Genomic DNA, 15,621 nt, shown 5'->3' on the forward strand with positions numbered 1-15,621 from the left:
CACTCTCACCTACACTTGAAAGAACATATATTAAATAAATAAATTCTTTTTTTTTCTCTTTCTACTTACGATCACCTTATTCTATAATAAATAGCATGTGTCATTTTCCTGCTTGGTCCAACTATGGGGTATCTCATATATCTAAATATCTATATGCACTGAAGAGCTTTATCCCTCATGCTAAAATTTGCATCCATTTGTGGAATCTTCACACGTGTATCACTTATTTTCTTGTTTTTATCCTTTTCTTTTATTTTTATGTGAATAACTATATAGACAAGCATTGCTATTTGTTTATGTTTCAGCCTTGAAAAAGTCCGCAAGGACGAAACACGTGTTGGCTGTTTTCTGATCTTGGATTAAAAGTACCTTTTGAAACTCTACTTGGATTACATATTTATTATACAGACTTTGAGTGCCCTGGTCCTCTTCTTTTTTCATTTTGTACCTAACAGCACAGGAAATAGGTGGTCCCTATTGGGTTCCGTGTGTTATTCTGTGTATCTGTGAAACCCGTGGTGGTTGGGTTTTCTTGACCAGGTTGGCACCATGCCCTAAACATACGCTGTACGACTTCGAACTTGATTGGATTTAGATGTGCGACAAGAGCATTAACCACTTTCTTTTTTTTTAAAAATAGTGTTGAAGTATGTCAAAGACTGTTCCAAGTTTCCCAGTCGTGTGTGCGTGTACATGCTCATGTGTACGAAAAGACCAGCAACTTCATGAACAAAAAGATCCAAGCTATCTGCCCATGCACACACCTGTGTACACACGCTCTGGCGAGCACTTTTGAATGTCTTTGGCTGTTTAGCAAATACCAGCAAAGTATGGCTGCCTTTGCGTGCTTGTGTGCAGAAGCAATGCTAGCCATCTTTGAAGAGTGTTGCCATAAAGTATGCCAAACAACATATAAATATATTTTTTAGTGGGCGAGAAAGAAATGTCGTGGAGGGTGTGAGGTACTTTTCCCCTTGTAAGTTGTTCCAACCCCAATTACAAATATGTATTATTTGTTCATGATAAATGCCATTTTCCGTTGTTGCATTGAATTCCCATTCGTCTCCTCTTCCACCTTCCCCCAATATCCCGTATGAGTTTCTTCATGGAGTTGAATTCCATTTATCAAAATGGCATGGGAAGAGTTAATTAAATTATGCGCCCTTTGACCCCGGTTTGACCCTTTGCCATTCGTCGTCCTTCAACAGCCTCCTAGGTGCTGCTGAGCTAGGGGAAGGGCAACGAGCTGAATGTATAGAGAGCGACCGCAGCTCTCCTGGGATCCTATTTATTATTTCAAGTTCTTGCCTTCTCCACAAGGGCTAACCAGGACAGAGCCCGGCGTATTGTTGTCCATGTATTTATATCTGCCCCCCCACCCGCGGGCTTTATGGTCCTGAAAAATATACATTTACTGCGATATATTGCCAGTGGGCATACTTCGGTAGGGAAATGCAAATTCGTGGTGACTTTCACCAGTTATTATAGTAGGTCTGTAAATTAGTTAAAAGCTTTCGGATTGGCTCCAAACAAAACTTAGTCTCAGACTGCCAATCAGCAACTCCCATTCAAAACTGTTGGTATTTCCACACAAGAAAAGAAGCTGCCCCTCAAGGCAGAGCTTCTAGATCGGCGTCAGGGACACCTAAGGCAACCAAATTGAAGGTAAACTAACCTAACGATTTGGAGCCTGAGGTCATAGAATTTTGGTATCTCAGATTACCTGAGGAATGTATGAAAATCCTGCATCGGGACTGCACACTACGCAATCATGTTATGCTGGAAAGTAGAAGCAATGTGTGCATTAGTGCTACACTAAAAACATAGCCTATGAAGGGTCAAGTGCAAGAAAGTGTTCACCATGCCCTACGCATTCACAAGGCTGTGTTAGAGTACATATCACTTAGGCTCCATTTAGCAGCAATCTGCTTATAGGCAAGGCAGAGAACTTGCTTCTCTCTTCAAAATTACTTTCATGAAGGCATTCAAGGAGGGATTAAAGACTGTAATCCCTCCAACAGCACTACTGGTCCCTATGTGGAGGCTTAACATTGGTACTTGCACAGTTTAGGGGGCCACCCTTGTAGCCTCTTCATTCTTGCGCAATGCAATACCTTTCTTGAAAGATGACATTTTTAATTGAGTTCACTTCATTTAGGAGAGTCAGCAAGCTGCAGCCTGTACCCGAAGTACCTTTCATTCAAATTCACAGGGATCGAGTGGTCCTAAGAACTGATCCACTTTTACTTCCCAAGGTGGTTTCCTCCTTCCACATTAAGCAAACACTGAAGTTGACAAGTTTCTTTCTGCACTTAGTTGCTCAGTGGCTTAGGGTTACTGTTAAGGACACTTCTTCTTGGCTTGCACTAAAAGCTGAGAAGAGCCCTAAGAAGGATCAGTGACCTGTCTTCGCTTCTAACCTAGTGATGATGAAGTAGTGAGACTTTGAGAAAAACTGAAGCACCAGCATCTATTTATCCAACAGGTAGGGCAATATTTATGTTATGCAGATTTGTAGAGCGCACTATCACCAGGGAGGGTATCCTGGCGCTGAGCAAGTGTGAGCCTAGGCAAACCTGGTTCCTAGTGGGACTACTCAGAAAGCCAGGTCTTCCGCTTCTTGCAGAGTTTGAGAATTGAAGAGGTGGCTCTTTTGTGTAGCAGCAGGTCATTCCATGCTCTTGGAGCACTGTAGAAGAAGGCTCGGCCTCCACATCTGGTTTTTCATATGTGGCATGTGTGCAAGAAGGAGTCCAGATGTGCTGAGGTGCCTGCAAAGTTTGTGAAAGCAGATGCAGTTGTTGAGGTATGCTGGGCCATTGTTATGTAGTGCTTTGGAGTTGTGGGCGAGGAGTTTGAATTGTGCTTATTTGTGTATGGGGAGCCAGTGGAGCTCTTTCAGATGTGGTTTAATGTGAGTGCTGCATGGGAGGTTGAGTGTGAGTCTGGCTGCCGCGTTCTGAATGGTTTGCAGCTTTCTGTTCAGCGTTGCGTTAACCCCGGCCTAAAGTGTGTTCCTGTAGTCTGGCTTGCTTGTGACCAGGGTGTGCATGACAGATTTCTAGGTGCTGATTGGGAGCCATTTGAAAATCTTCCTCAGTCTCTTCTGGGTATTAAAGCATGAGGTGGTGACAGTGTCGACTTGGGTGGTCGTGTCTTGTTTACTGTCTATGGCAATTCTGTGGTTCTTGGCATGGGTGGTGGGGATGGCTGTCAGTCCTAGCTCTGTTGGCCACCAGGTGGAGGCCCATGGTGAAGGGCTCTTCCTGAATAAAACTATTTTGGTCTTGTTGGTGTTCAGCTTTAGACAGATTGCCTTTATCCAGTGGACAGTTTCAGCCTTGCAGTCATTGAACTTGATCAGGTAAGGAGGGTCTTGTCTGTGTGGGTGAGAATGAGTTGCATGTTATCAGCATTGGAGAGGATGTTGATGTCATGAAAGCAGATGATACTGGCCAGAGGCATCCTGTATGCATTGAAGAGGGCCAGGCTATGGGAGGATACTCAAGGAACTCCACAGATGAGGTTGCAGGCATCTGAGGTGTTCAGAGCCAGGCTGAATGACTGGCTCCCCTGGTTTATCATAGGAATAGGAGGCACGATCAAGGGATATGGGTCTGGGTTAGAAACTGTCTTGTCTCTCCAGCAAACAGTGTCTCATATTGACGCTTGGATTAACTGCATCAGCAACAACTGATGTTTATCTTGATCCAACGCCAAGGAAGTCCTTGTGGCGGAGGTCCAGGAAGATGTTTGAGGTGCTGTAGAGTGTAGGCAGCAAAGTGTTTACCTAAAGATTTCCTGGAAATTTAGTCCAGCTGGAAAGTGCAAGATCCCACAAAATAATGCTGGCGAAGGCTGTTGGTGTGTGAGGCTGTGTACTTGGGGCATATAGCTAGGTGGTCTGCATGAGCGGCAACTGCCAGCTGTACCCTGTTTCCCCCTTTACACAGTAACACTCCCCACACCTGGCACCATTAGGTGCTTTCTCAGCAAAACAATGCTGTGGTAGCTCCCACACTCACTACCCTGCTGTTTGCACCCACAGGTCCTGAGAAGGAAGTGCTGCAGCAGGGGAACACTAAAGGTGCCAGGATCACCACTCTCTCTTCTGGTATTGTGTCCCATACTGAAATGTTAGTCAAGAAGTGGAGGGCGAGTTCATGGGAGAGACAACTGGTGAGGCTCACCCTGCTTGTTGTCCCTGCCAAGTATGCGATGATGATACCCTATATGATATTTGGCTCTGAGTGTGGCCACAGCTGATCCGTGCAAATGTGGACCACGGGAAACCTTTGACTGTAGTGGTTAAGTCCGGTATTCTGAATGTAATGCAGCAACCCCGCTCCTGGAGTGCTGTTCCCTCCGGCAATCTTCTTCTTTCATGGCATAATATTACTGTTTGCAAAATAAGGCTTAGCTTTAAATTGCAGAGTGGGTCCATTTTATTACACTCGCGTCGCCTTTTAAAACCCTGTTTCTTTGATTTGTTTTGCGGATTTTGAGCATTGTGGCCAATGGGCTACAGTCCTTTATGCAGCCACGTTCTGCTGCTTAGCTGTGCAGTACAGATGAGCCAGTGTGGCACAGTGCTGCGTTTATGTTCCGAGACATCACCTTGCTGCATGTACGACACCTTGTTGTGTTTTTACATTTCAATATTTTATATTTTACATTAGTATTAGAACATGGCACTTTGTGGCCTTTTCCTGGCCAATTGTTCTATGCATGAACCTGCCCAAGATGGGAGGGTGTCCCTTGCAGCTCCTCTCCCGCCTCTGTAGGCTTCTCAGCCCCAGCAGTCATTTACTAGGCATAGTATAGAGGTGCATTGATAGTTGTTTGGAGGCTGCACTTAAAGAGAAGGATTGAGGTTCCTCAGTAAAGTTGTGTAAGGTTCTCACTAGAAGAGCAAGCGAAGTGCATTATAAGTGTTAGAGAGGCCACACTAGAGATGAAGGAGAGCTGCAGGTCAGGATTGAGGTGTATTAACAGAGCTGTGTGAGATCATCTCCAGAAGAGCAGGATGGAGGAGCATTGGTAGAACAGTGTGGGCTCTAAAGTAGAGAATATTGTGTAGGTACATTTTTGGGTGCTGCATGAGATTTTTCAAGTGAGAAGATGCTGGGAGTCAGGATTGGGTTGCTTTGGTGAAGTTGAACGTGCTCCATAGAAGAGATGATGATGATGCTGTAGGTCTGGTGCAAAGTACATGAATAGAGCTTTAAGGAGGATGAACTAAAAGAACCTAAGATAATACATCTCGAGGTTAGGTTTTGTTGGCAGAACAGTGTGGGGTATGTACAAGAGAAGCACTAATGGGTCAGAAGTGATGCTCTTCAGTAGAGCGGTCTACTGCATGGCGGGCAGGGAACATTGGTGGAGTCATGCGAGACAGGGTCAAGTCATCTCAGTCTTCTCACCAGTAATTTTACTAAAATTACATGTGTTATCTACTTACTTTTAGGAGCTTTCAGCCGTCCCTTTTCATTCATTGGTCTTTGAATGTGTCCTTCATGTTTTTCTTGCGCCCACTAAAGCATACTGCATGGGTAAGTGGGGCAGCCCACTTCAGCTATTGGTTAACTTCACTGTGATTGACGGTATTCTGCCCTACCACAAGGAGCAAATGCACACACAAAGCAGCTCCTTTCGATGCCAGAGTCTATTATACAAATGTGTATTTTTTTATTTAAAAAAATAATTGTTGTTGTTGTTTTTTTTTTTTTTTTTTTCCCGCACCTGCACCAACTATAAAGTTTTACAAAAACCCTGAGTAAACAAAACTAGCATCGACAAACTCAAAAGGCTGGGGGCCAAACCTACCGGCTCTGCTGATGCTTGCTAGGTGCGGCCGTAATGCACCTTGGCGGGGCTCGTGCCAAGTCACGGGTTGTGGCCAAAGAAAGCGTCTGGAGCTGAAATAAAGGCTTTGTGATTGGTTCGTGGTGAAGGGAAAGAATGGCGTGCTGCTAGCTCTAGCGGCTAGCATTAGGTTTCCTCGTTTGATGCGCATTGCTGAATATCAGGTTCTCGGGCCGGGCAGCATTTATTGTAATTGCCTGTGCGTGCCTGATTGAAAGAGGAGCTGCACGTGTTTTTATCCAAAACACAGCAGAGGTTTCCTGCTTAAGTACTGTTTTGTCTCAAGCTGAAGTCTTTATTTATTCACTTTCTTCGTTCCCCAAATCACGTTAAAGTGATTAAGTTGCAAATTATCACTGTTTCCCGTACGATAATTAGAAACTCGCTTCTCTTTTTCAGATACACGGATCATACGCCTATTTTGCATACTGTTGGGCATATCTGAGAACTCTGTACTAACAGTACATAATCTGTAGTGCAGTGCCCACCAAAGAAACATAGGAAATCCAAAGAAAGTAACGGAATAAAAACAAATTTAAATGTAAACAAGTAAATCTAGGTATGTAAATATATTTATGTAGTTTTCGTTGATTCGTAGTTACACATATTTACGCACCCCATGTACGTAAATCAATGCATGTGTCTCTACGTGTTGCCTGTCTGGATGCAGGCTGTGTTTGTTGAGCTTGTTGTGTGAATATATGCATCTAGGTGTGTTGCACTGCTTGTGCATGGATACTTGGTGTGCACTGATGGCTCTAGAACTGCCTGGTCTGCGTGTGCATGGTTGCCTGGAGGACTGCTATCTGCGCGTAAGTGTGTTTGATCTCGTGTGCAAGGATGCTTGTAGGGGTGTCGGTCAGCTGTGCATGGATTCCTATGGGTGTTTTGTCTGCAAGGATGCCTGTAGGTGTGCTTCTCTGCTTGCACACAAATGCCTGATGGTGTGTTGCTCTTCTTGTATGTTGTCTTAAGTGCGCATTCGTGTCTGCAGGAATGATGGTCTGGGGTGCCACGATTGCCTGTAGAAGTGTTGGTATGCGTGCACGTGGTTGTTTGTACTTCTGTTGGTCTGGGCGTGCATGAATGATCAGGTGTGCTGACCTGGATGCTTTAGAGTAATTCGTCTACTGCACATGCCACCCTCCCAGCACATTCCAGCATTAGTCACCCGCTTTATTGGATTTTATTGCACTTTCTACCAATATCCTAGCACCATACCACTTTATTCTTTTGGGTGCCACTAGCATATGGTTGTGTGTCGTTTGGTTATTTCTGGCTTTTTATGGTTGTTAGTGATTTGTTAAATGACTGATTTATTGAAGATTGTGTCAGTTAATATAAAAGTAAAATTAGTTCGGCCTAGGCAATGATCTTTTTAGAGTGCATGGTTATGTGTGTGTTCCAAAGGGCTGTGACGTTTTTGTGGCGCTGTGTCGGCTGCTGTCCTTTGCCCGGCCTGTGCAGAACGTTTTTTAGGCAGCATGATTACACAGTTATTTAGCTGTGTTGATATGGCATGTTTGGATTACATTTGGATGGATCCAAGACGCCCAGGGCTGTTGCGTTGGCAGCGGTCTGCTAGCTTTATGGCTCTGTGTGGTCGTGTGGGCCGAAGATGGCCAGATTATATCTTCCGTTTTGTTTCAGAAATGCAAATTCGGCAGAAACTAGGATTCGGTGATCTAGTCAGACACACAGAGAGCCTGATGAGTTAATCTGGTAGACTGTTGATTAACTGGGTGTCTGCGTGAGAGCGAAGGTTGATTCTATGCAATCGCAGCTATTCGGCAAGCACGGGCAATGTTTAGTTCATATGGGGTGTCGAGTATGGATTGATGGTTTGTCTCTTAAGGGAGGCGTAGACCAGGCAAACTGGGCAGGAAAGAGATCGACCTCGAACCGCCCGTACACAGGTGAGCTGTACCAACAATTCTCCGAAGTGGGTCGATACTGGCCCTTCCCAGCGGGGCTGCGGGTTTTTAATGGGACAGTACCAGAGCGAGTCTCGGAAGCTGCTTAGCAGGGGCGGATGCTGCTCCCAGCCGCCATTTCCTGCTCTCACTCTTTCCATGGCTCATCCCCAGCGGTCGGGCCCACGTGGTGGTGGACTTGGAAAGACGAGGGGAAAGAGCTGGAGGCTCGGAAGCAGCTGGGCTCGCAGCTCGGGCATCTGCCCAGTTGCCGGGAGGGGAGGAGGGGGGCGTTTAGGGGCTCTGCTTGCTCTGTCCTTTTAGACGACATGAATTTCGCATCAAAGCTGTGCGCCTACAGTGCCCAGAATGCAACATGTTGTTGACTAACCTGCCAGGTCTGCAGGAGATGCCCTCCGGGCTTATGTCCTGTCCTCTCCGGTCTGTGAATGTGGTGCAAGAGGGCGGCCAGTCTGGACCTGCTGCCACTGATGATGTTTCTGTGGGTGCACTAGAAGAAAGTTAAATCGTAAGGTTTTGGCACAGAGTGAGATCTTTTGCCTCTTGCGGGAGTTGCAGCACTTTGATTCCACACTCAGCCATCCATCATAACTTTACCACTGTTTGCGTTTGCATCAAAGGTTAAGTCAGTTAACAAGCTCAGGTTTTGTGCAGATCCAATTGGGACTTTTAGGGGTAGTCAAAGACGTGAGCCACAACGTTTTTGTTTTACATATAACTTTGCCACCATCTGATGGATCAGCATGAAATCTGGCAGACGTGGAATGTTTAGCCAACTTTTTACTTTCTCAATTTCGTGTAGGGGGGTATACGAGGTTACTGAAGTGTTCACCACCTAATACATGTGGCACTGTTTAATGAATCCACACAACATTTGTCAGACATTTTTAGGAGGTTTAGATCAATGTTGATTATTTTACGTTTTTACCAAATCAGTCCAGGGGGATCAAAAATGAATGGCAGAGGAATTAGAGTTTCATTCAGCAGTGCATTTGGTGATGATTAACAACTCTGCATGAAATTTGGCAGCCAGCAAATTAAGCATAGTGTCTGCCAATCCTCGCTGCACACAGTCCAAGGGGGGTGGGCACGGGGCCTGGCGGAATGTGTGCATGCACAGTGAGCGTTGGCGGCAATGGTGTTGTGATTACTGGCCGTGGCCTTGCAGCCAATCCTCGCACCACATTGCCTAAGGCTGCGTGCAGCCTGGATTGGGGAGATGTGGTGGGTTGGGGGTAGGGCCAGAGCACCAACTATACGTAATGCACAGCAAGACTTTAAAACGAAGTTAATCTTAAATAATAATAAAAAAAAAATACTGAAAGTGACACAGCTAAAAATTGATTTATGTTTGCTCAAACGCGTAAAACAACTGAAATTCACAATTATGGTTCAGAACGAACACACAAATTAAATCGGCGGTCTGGGATGTTGTTGTTCAGTTAAGTCTTTTGTTTAATGCTATCAACTATGAATTCGTTTTGCGGTATATGCTTTCTTAAACATTTGCCAGAAAATGTCAGTGGTTTTATACGTTTGAGCCTCAAACATAACTCATTTAACTTATTTTTTTCAGTGAAAAATCTCTTTATATATATATATATATATATACAGACCCCTATATAGATTTATAAAGTTAGATATAAAGTGTGCGTGCATGATATGCACATGCTTCAGCAGAGCACATTTTTAGTCGAGAAATAAGATTGCGTCTGTCTGGCACACGCTCAAGTGCATCTCTCCTGCTTCGAATCTACTATGTTAAAGTCACTACATTCAAATCGCCGTTCCTTTAACTCGTGCGCAGCTGTCATTATTCATAATAAACTATATTAAAGAGTTTGTATTACACTTATGACAAGATGACTCGATTAAAGTAAATTAATTAACATTTGGGTTAGGATTAGCTTTACAGTAAGGTTGCTGAGTTTGTGTTAGAGTTGTCCTTGGGGTCAGTTTAAGGTTACCTATATTCTTACATCAAAATACATTTATTTAGAATTTAGGTTAACTTTAGGGCAGGGTTAAACTGACCTTTAATTTAATATAAAGCAGGGTTAGAGTTAGCGTTTCAATTGGGTTTAGGCAATCCAAGTTATTTTTGTTTATTTTAGGGCTAGAATCGGGATTAAGTTCAAGTTAACTGATTTATTAATATGTTTTCACTTCATGGTTCGGATTAGTGTTCAAGTTGTGTACAGTGAACTAGGAAAAACGTAAAAATATTTATTTTAATTTGAGATTAGGTATAGTCCCAGGGTTAGACAGAGGCCAATTATTTAATGTTATGAACTTGTATTAAGTTTCCTTGTTAGATTTAATTTACTATATGGTTAGGGATAGCACTGGTGTTTGATTAAGCCTCTTATATATTTTAACGAAGTGTTTTGTAAGGGAAAAAGTTCTGAACGTGCAGAGGATACAGAACAACACAAAGACATGTTTCAGCCTCAGAAAACGGGGATCCCTGTCACCTGCTACAGAAACCATCCACGGATTTCTAGTGGAGAAGAAATTTCACTTAGGCTTATGTACATCATACTTAAGACTATCTGGGAAACAGGCTCCAAATATGTTCAGAAACAATTCCTCAATTATCCTGTCTTGGACACTAAAATCATCCATCCCGATAATGTCCAATATAGGCCCAGAATGTGCCAGATTCATGCATGTTTTTCAGACTATCTTAGTAAGCTAAATTTGCATACAGTGAATCTAAATGGAAATCATTTACATATTCAGTAGCTAATTTGAACATCTGATATGGATCTGGCTGTTAAGGATCTGTGTCGGGCACCAATATTCAAGCACAGAGTGGTCCTCTACAGGGTAAAAAGCCAAACACCGCGCGGGAAGGACACTTGAGTCCTATAGAGAGCATCTCTGGAACAAATTTGAATACACTGAAATACATCATCACAAGATGAATAAGACACCAGTCTCCTTTTTAAATCTATGTGAAAGGTATAGAGTTAGTAACAAAAGGCCATACTGCTGGTTGACCATACTGTACAAAGTAAATTTACATGATTTCCCCTTTACAGTGCAAATAAACTGTCTACAGTTCTGGAAAAAACAAAAGACTGTAATCTTTAGGAACGTGTCGAACCAACAAACCTGATCGTGGACCATCCCGCTCCACATACATTTCGGAGGGGCCTGGCATTTTTGAAAGGCCATTGCAAGCATCCTTGGAATACCCAAATAAATCATCGAATAACTGCACCAGTTTTTCTACAGAAACACCGTGAATCCCCAGCAATAGCCACCATAAGAGCTTCAGATGAACGAGCTGATGGAATAGAAATTAAGGTCTCCGTTTTGAATCCTAAGAAAGGCCGGAAACATGAGTATGCGCAGATAGCTGCACTATAGGGTGCCCAGTATCCAATCTGACTCCTTTTAAATTTGCTTAGCATGCAATTGGCCCGTTTTTCTCTATAAGGGAAAGGTGTCTTTCTTTTGCACTGTTAGAAATGCTGTGTCTAGTTGGCAGTCAGTTTGAACCCTCTCCAAGTAGGGACCCTCACTCTAGTCAGGATAAGGGAGATACCCGCCTAGATAGCCCCTGCTCACTCCCTTGGTAGCTTGGCACAAGTAGTCAGGCTTATCTCAGAAGCAACGTATCAAGCATTTGCACATAACACACAGTAATAAGTGAAAACAATACAAAAGGACACCACACCAGTTTTAGAAAAATAGCCAGTATTTATCTGTGTAAAACAAGATCAAAACGATAAAAATCCAGCATACAGTGTTAAAGATATGAATTTTGCAAGGTTTACTCAAAAATACAGTTCCTTGAAGTTGATAGCTCCACCTGGGCTATCACAGCGTTGTGATCAACAAAACCAACAGTTCAAGCCGGCCGTGGCGTCGCGGGCCAGCTACGGTGTCGGGGAGACTCGTTAACAGTACCTTTGGAATTGCAGGACATCATGATCCTCACGGTGAGCTACGAAGAGCGGCGTCGCTGGTGTCGGTTCCGGAATTGGTACGGGAGTCATTTGGCCCTTGAAGTCACATGCGTTGCAGATCAATCTCCGGGCTGATGAAGTCAGGAGCACTGGCGTGGATGGCGTTGGCGCTGCGGTGCAAAACAGGGGTGGGGGTGCGGCTCAGTGTCGGTCGTCCAGTGGTGTCGGTGAGACCAGGGCTGCAGTGTGAAGCGGGGTGGTCTGACGTGCGTTGTCCACAGGTCTCGTTGCAGGCAGCAGCGTTGACGTTGCTGAAGCGCTGTCGTCGGTAAGCCCAAGCCAGCCAGGAATGGTGCTTTGTGACCCTCACGAATAGTGTCTACAGGCCACAGTGCAGGCAAGGATGCTTGGTGACAACATTGTAGTCGATGGTGCTGGCGTCGGTCGACCGGGGCTGCGGTGCAGGACCGGACGGTGCTTCGTGCTCCTCACGAGCGGTGTCCACAGTGCAGGCAGCAGCACCGGTGTCAGCAGGAGCATCTCCGTCGGGGATGCTCAGGCTGCGGTGTGAGCAGGCGATGCCCGAGTGCAGGGCCCACAGGTGGCAGTACGAGGAGCGCCTTAGTGAAGTCATCCAATGACGGCATCTGTGAGACCAGGGTCATAGTGTGAAGTGGGGTAGCGTGGCTTCGTGTGGCGGTGGCAGGTCACGGTGCAGGCCAGCAGCTTCGTTGGCGGCGGCACCGTGGTTTCTCCTCTTGAACAGCAAAAAACATACAGTTCCCAGTGCTGCAGGTTGAGGAAACTGAAGTCTTTGGTGTCCCTGAGACTTCCAACAGGATGCAAGCTCTACTCCAAGCCCTTGGAAAACTTTCTTAAGCAGGACACACAGCAAAGTTCACCCTTTGCACTCTTTTCAGGCAGAAGCCGCAAATGCAGGCCAGTCCAACGGAGCAATCCAGCAAAGGGACAGTACTCCTCCTCCAGCTCTTCAGCTCTTCTCCTGGGCATGGGTTCTTCTTGATTCCAGAAAGATTCTAAAAGTCTGGTGTTTTGGGTCTTCTTATACCCCTTTCTACCTTTGAAGTTGGCAAATTTCAAAGCACAGTCGCAAGTGTTTGTGAGATCCTTCCTTGTCCAGGCCAGGCCCCTGACACATACCAGGGGGTTGGAGACTGCATTGTGTGAGGGCAGGCACAGTCCTTTCAGGTGTAAACAACCACTCCTCCCTCCCCTCTAGCTCAGATGGCTCATCAGGATATGCAGGCTACACCCCGCCCCCTTTGTGTCACTGTCTAGAGAGGTGCAAAACAGCCCAACTGTCAAACTGACCCAGACAGACAATCCACAAACAGGCAGAGTCACAGAATGGTTTAAGCAAGAAAATGCCTACTTTCTAAAAGTGGCATTTTCAAACAGGCAATTTAAAAACCAACTTCACTAAATGATGTATTTTTATCTGCTCTCAAAGGGAATCTGCGCTTTAAGGATATTTAAAGGCAGCCCCCATGTTGATCTATGAGAGAGATAGGCCTTGCATAGTGAAAACCAAATTTGGCAGTATTTCACTGGTGGGACATATAAAACACACTAGTATATGTCCTACCTTAAACATACACTGCATCCTGCCCCTGGGGCTACCTAGGGCCTATCTTAGGGGTGCCTGACATGTAGTAAAAGGGAAGGTTTAGGCCTGGTAAGTGCGTACACTTGCCAATTCGAATTGGCAGTTTAAAACTGCACATACAGACACTGCAGTGGCAGGTCTGAGCCATGTTTACAGGGCCACTAATGTGGGTGGCACAACCAGTGCTGCAGGCCCACTAGTAGCATTTGATTTACAGGCCCTGGGCACCTCTAGTGCACTTTGCTAGGGACTTACCAGTAAATCAAATATGCCAATCATGGATAAACCAATCCACAGTACCATTTACATAGAGAGCATATGCACTTTAGCACTGTTTTAGCAGTGGTAAAGTGCCCAGAGTCTTAAAGCCAACAAAAACTGGTCAGAAAAATTAGGAGGTAGGAGGCAAAAAGACTGTGGATGACCCCGCAAAATGGGCCAGGTGCAACATGCACCATACCTGCCAGGGTACAAGACTGTATGAACTTGAAATGAATGTAGTATGGAGCATTGAAGGCATAATATTAAAAGTCACAAATTCTTGCCCAGAAAATCGAGGGACAAAAGATCGAAGAGGTAAGTGAACAGAAGGGGGTATGGATTTACTCATCTTAACTGGAGTACCTTGAAGATATATACAATCACAAAGTGAGGTACATATGTGGAGTTTAGTATAGAAAATCTATATCAACTTACCTTTCAATATTTTCTCCCTCGATATTCTGATCATGATATTGCCACCCTTCGATATTCTGCCTTTGATATTCCTGACCCAAATCATTTGAAAGCTGTTAATGAAAAGCATGGGTTTATTGGCTAAAGTAATATACTGTGCATGGTTGCTTGTTTTTCCTTTTTCTTTATAAAAAGGAGTCTGTACTCTAGTAACACATATTGCTATGGAAATCAGTGTCCCATTTAAATTCCTCCCCACCTATTCCCCATCTAAGGAGATCTGGCCAAATCTAGCAGAATGGAAAAAGTGACAGTGGTGTGAGGAGCAGATACCTTTTCTGCTGGCTGGATTTATAGTCTTGCTATTAACACAGTGATCCCTAGGGTGAGGACTATCAGCAGTAATTTTCAATTATCAGTGGTAGCTTTCTGGCGAGGAAACTAGTGCTGCTGTCTAACAAACCCAGAGGGACCCTTTATTTGCACATAAACATAACATTTAAGGCCGATAAGGACTGATGAGGCCCACCTAGTCTGCCTATTTCACTCCAGCTCGACACAAGTCCAACATTTCCCCTTCTCTACTGGGAATTTGTACCTGTGACTTAAGCGTCTTCAGTTACCTTCTTTTTTATTTTATTTTTTTTAACTGATGTACTGTGTTTGTCTGTTACTCTTGCATGACATGTGAACTCGGGGCATTCACTACTCTTTCCCTGAAAAACAAATCAAAATATTTATTGTTTTATACAATGCATGTATGAAATACAGAACTAATGTGTGGTGATATAGTGTACGCTTTAGGTGTAAAACAATTTCTCATGCATTGTGATGCAAGCACGCCATAGGAGGCGGACTGATACATCAATCAATTAACTTGTATTTAGAAAGCGCAGCTCATCACCCGAAAGAGTACCCAGGTGCTGAGTTCCTGATGTGCTCAGTTGAAAAGCCAAGTCTTTAGTCCCTTTCTGAATTCCTGTAGGGAGGGTGCTGTCCAGAGGTGAAGGGGTAGGTCATCCCAGGGCTTGGCTGCAAAGTAGGAGAAGGAAAGTCCTCCACTGTAGCTGCAGCAGGTGTGTGTGTGTGTCTGTGTGTGAGGGAAGCAGAGTGCAGGTGTCTTGAGGGTTTGTGGAAGTTCAGGCGGTGGTTAATTTATTCTGGTACTATGTCGTGAAAGAGGCGTGTGTAAGCATCTTGAAGTGGCTTCGTTTATGGACTGGGAGCCAGTGGAGGTTCCTGAGGTAAGGAATGATGTGGGTCCCTTTGGGGAGGTACAAGATAAGTCTAGCGGCTGTGTTCTCATTAATTTTGAGTCCCATCCAGGCACTGTGTGGTGATTCCTGCATTGAACCTGTCGCCATAGTCCAGGGAGCTGGTAACTAGGGCTTGAGGGACTGTTTTTCTGGTGTTGATGGGGAGCCATTTGAAGATCTTTAGGAGCAGGCAGAAGGTGTGGAAGCTGGTGGAGATGACTGCATTGATCTGGCGTTTCATGATGAGGTTGCTGTCAGCAATAGCATGAGGTGAGCTAGAAATATTCCTTTAGCGCACTCTGTATTCTAAAGAATTGATAACAGTAGATTTAGTAAACAGCATCCCT

At 44.7% G+C, this 15,621-nt stretch overlaps 1 protein-coding gene across 3 annotated transcripts in view; it reads left to right on the forward strand.

The window, feature by feature from the left end:
- The window catches only part of LOC138292879 (volume-regulated anion channel subunit LRRC8E-like), a 118,203-nt gene that overhangs the window by 34,642 nt on the left and 67,940 nt on the right, over positions 1 to 15,621 (forward strand). Inside the window, exon 1 of one of the 3 annotated variants that reach the window (XM_069231728.1) lies at positions 7,741 to 7,781. The exons of the other annotated variants lie outside the window; for them this stretch is intronic. The gene's annotated coding sequence lies outside the window, so the exon portion shown is untranslated. Of the gene's footprint in view, positions 1 to 7,740; positions 7,782 to 15,621 lie in introns of those variants that run through there. 3 annotated transcript variants of the gene reach the window in all.

Source organism: Pleurodeles waltl, chromosome 4_2 (genome assembly GCF_031143425.1).
Source record: "Pleurodeles waltl isolate 20211129_DDA chromosome 4_2, aPleWal1.hap1.20221129, whole genome shotgun sequence".
In the NCBI taxonomy this organism is placed as follows: domain Eukaryota; kingdom Metazoa; phylum Chordata; class Amphibia; order Caudata; family Salamandridae; genus Pleurodeles; species Pleurodeles waltl.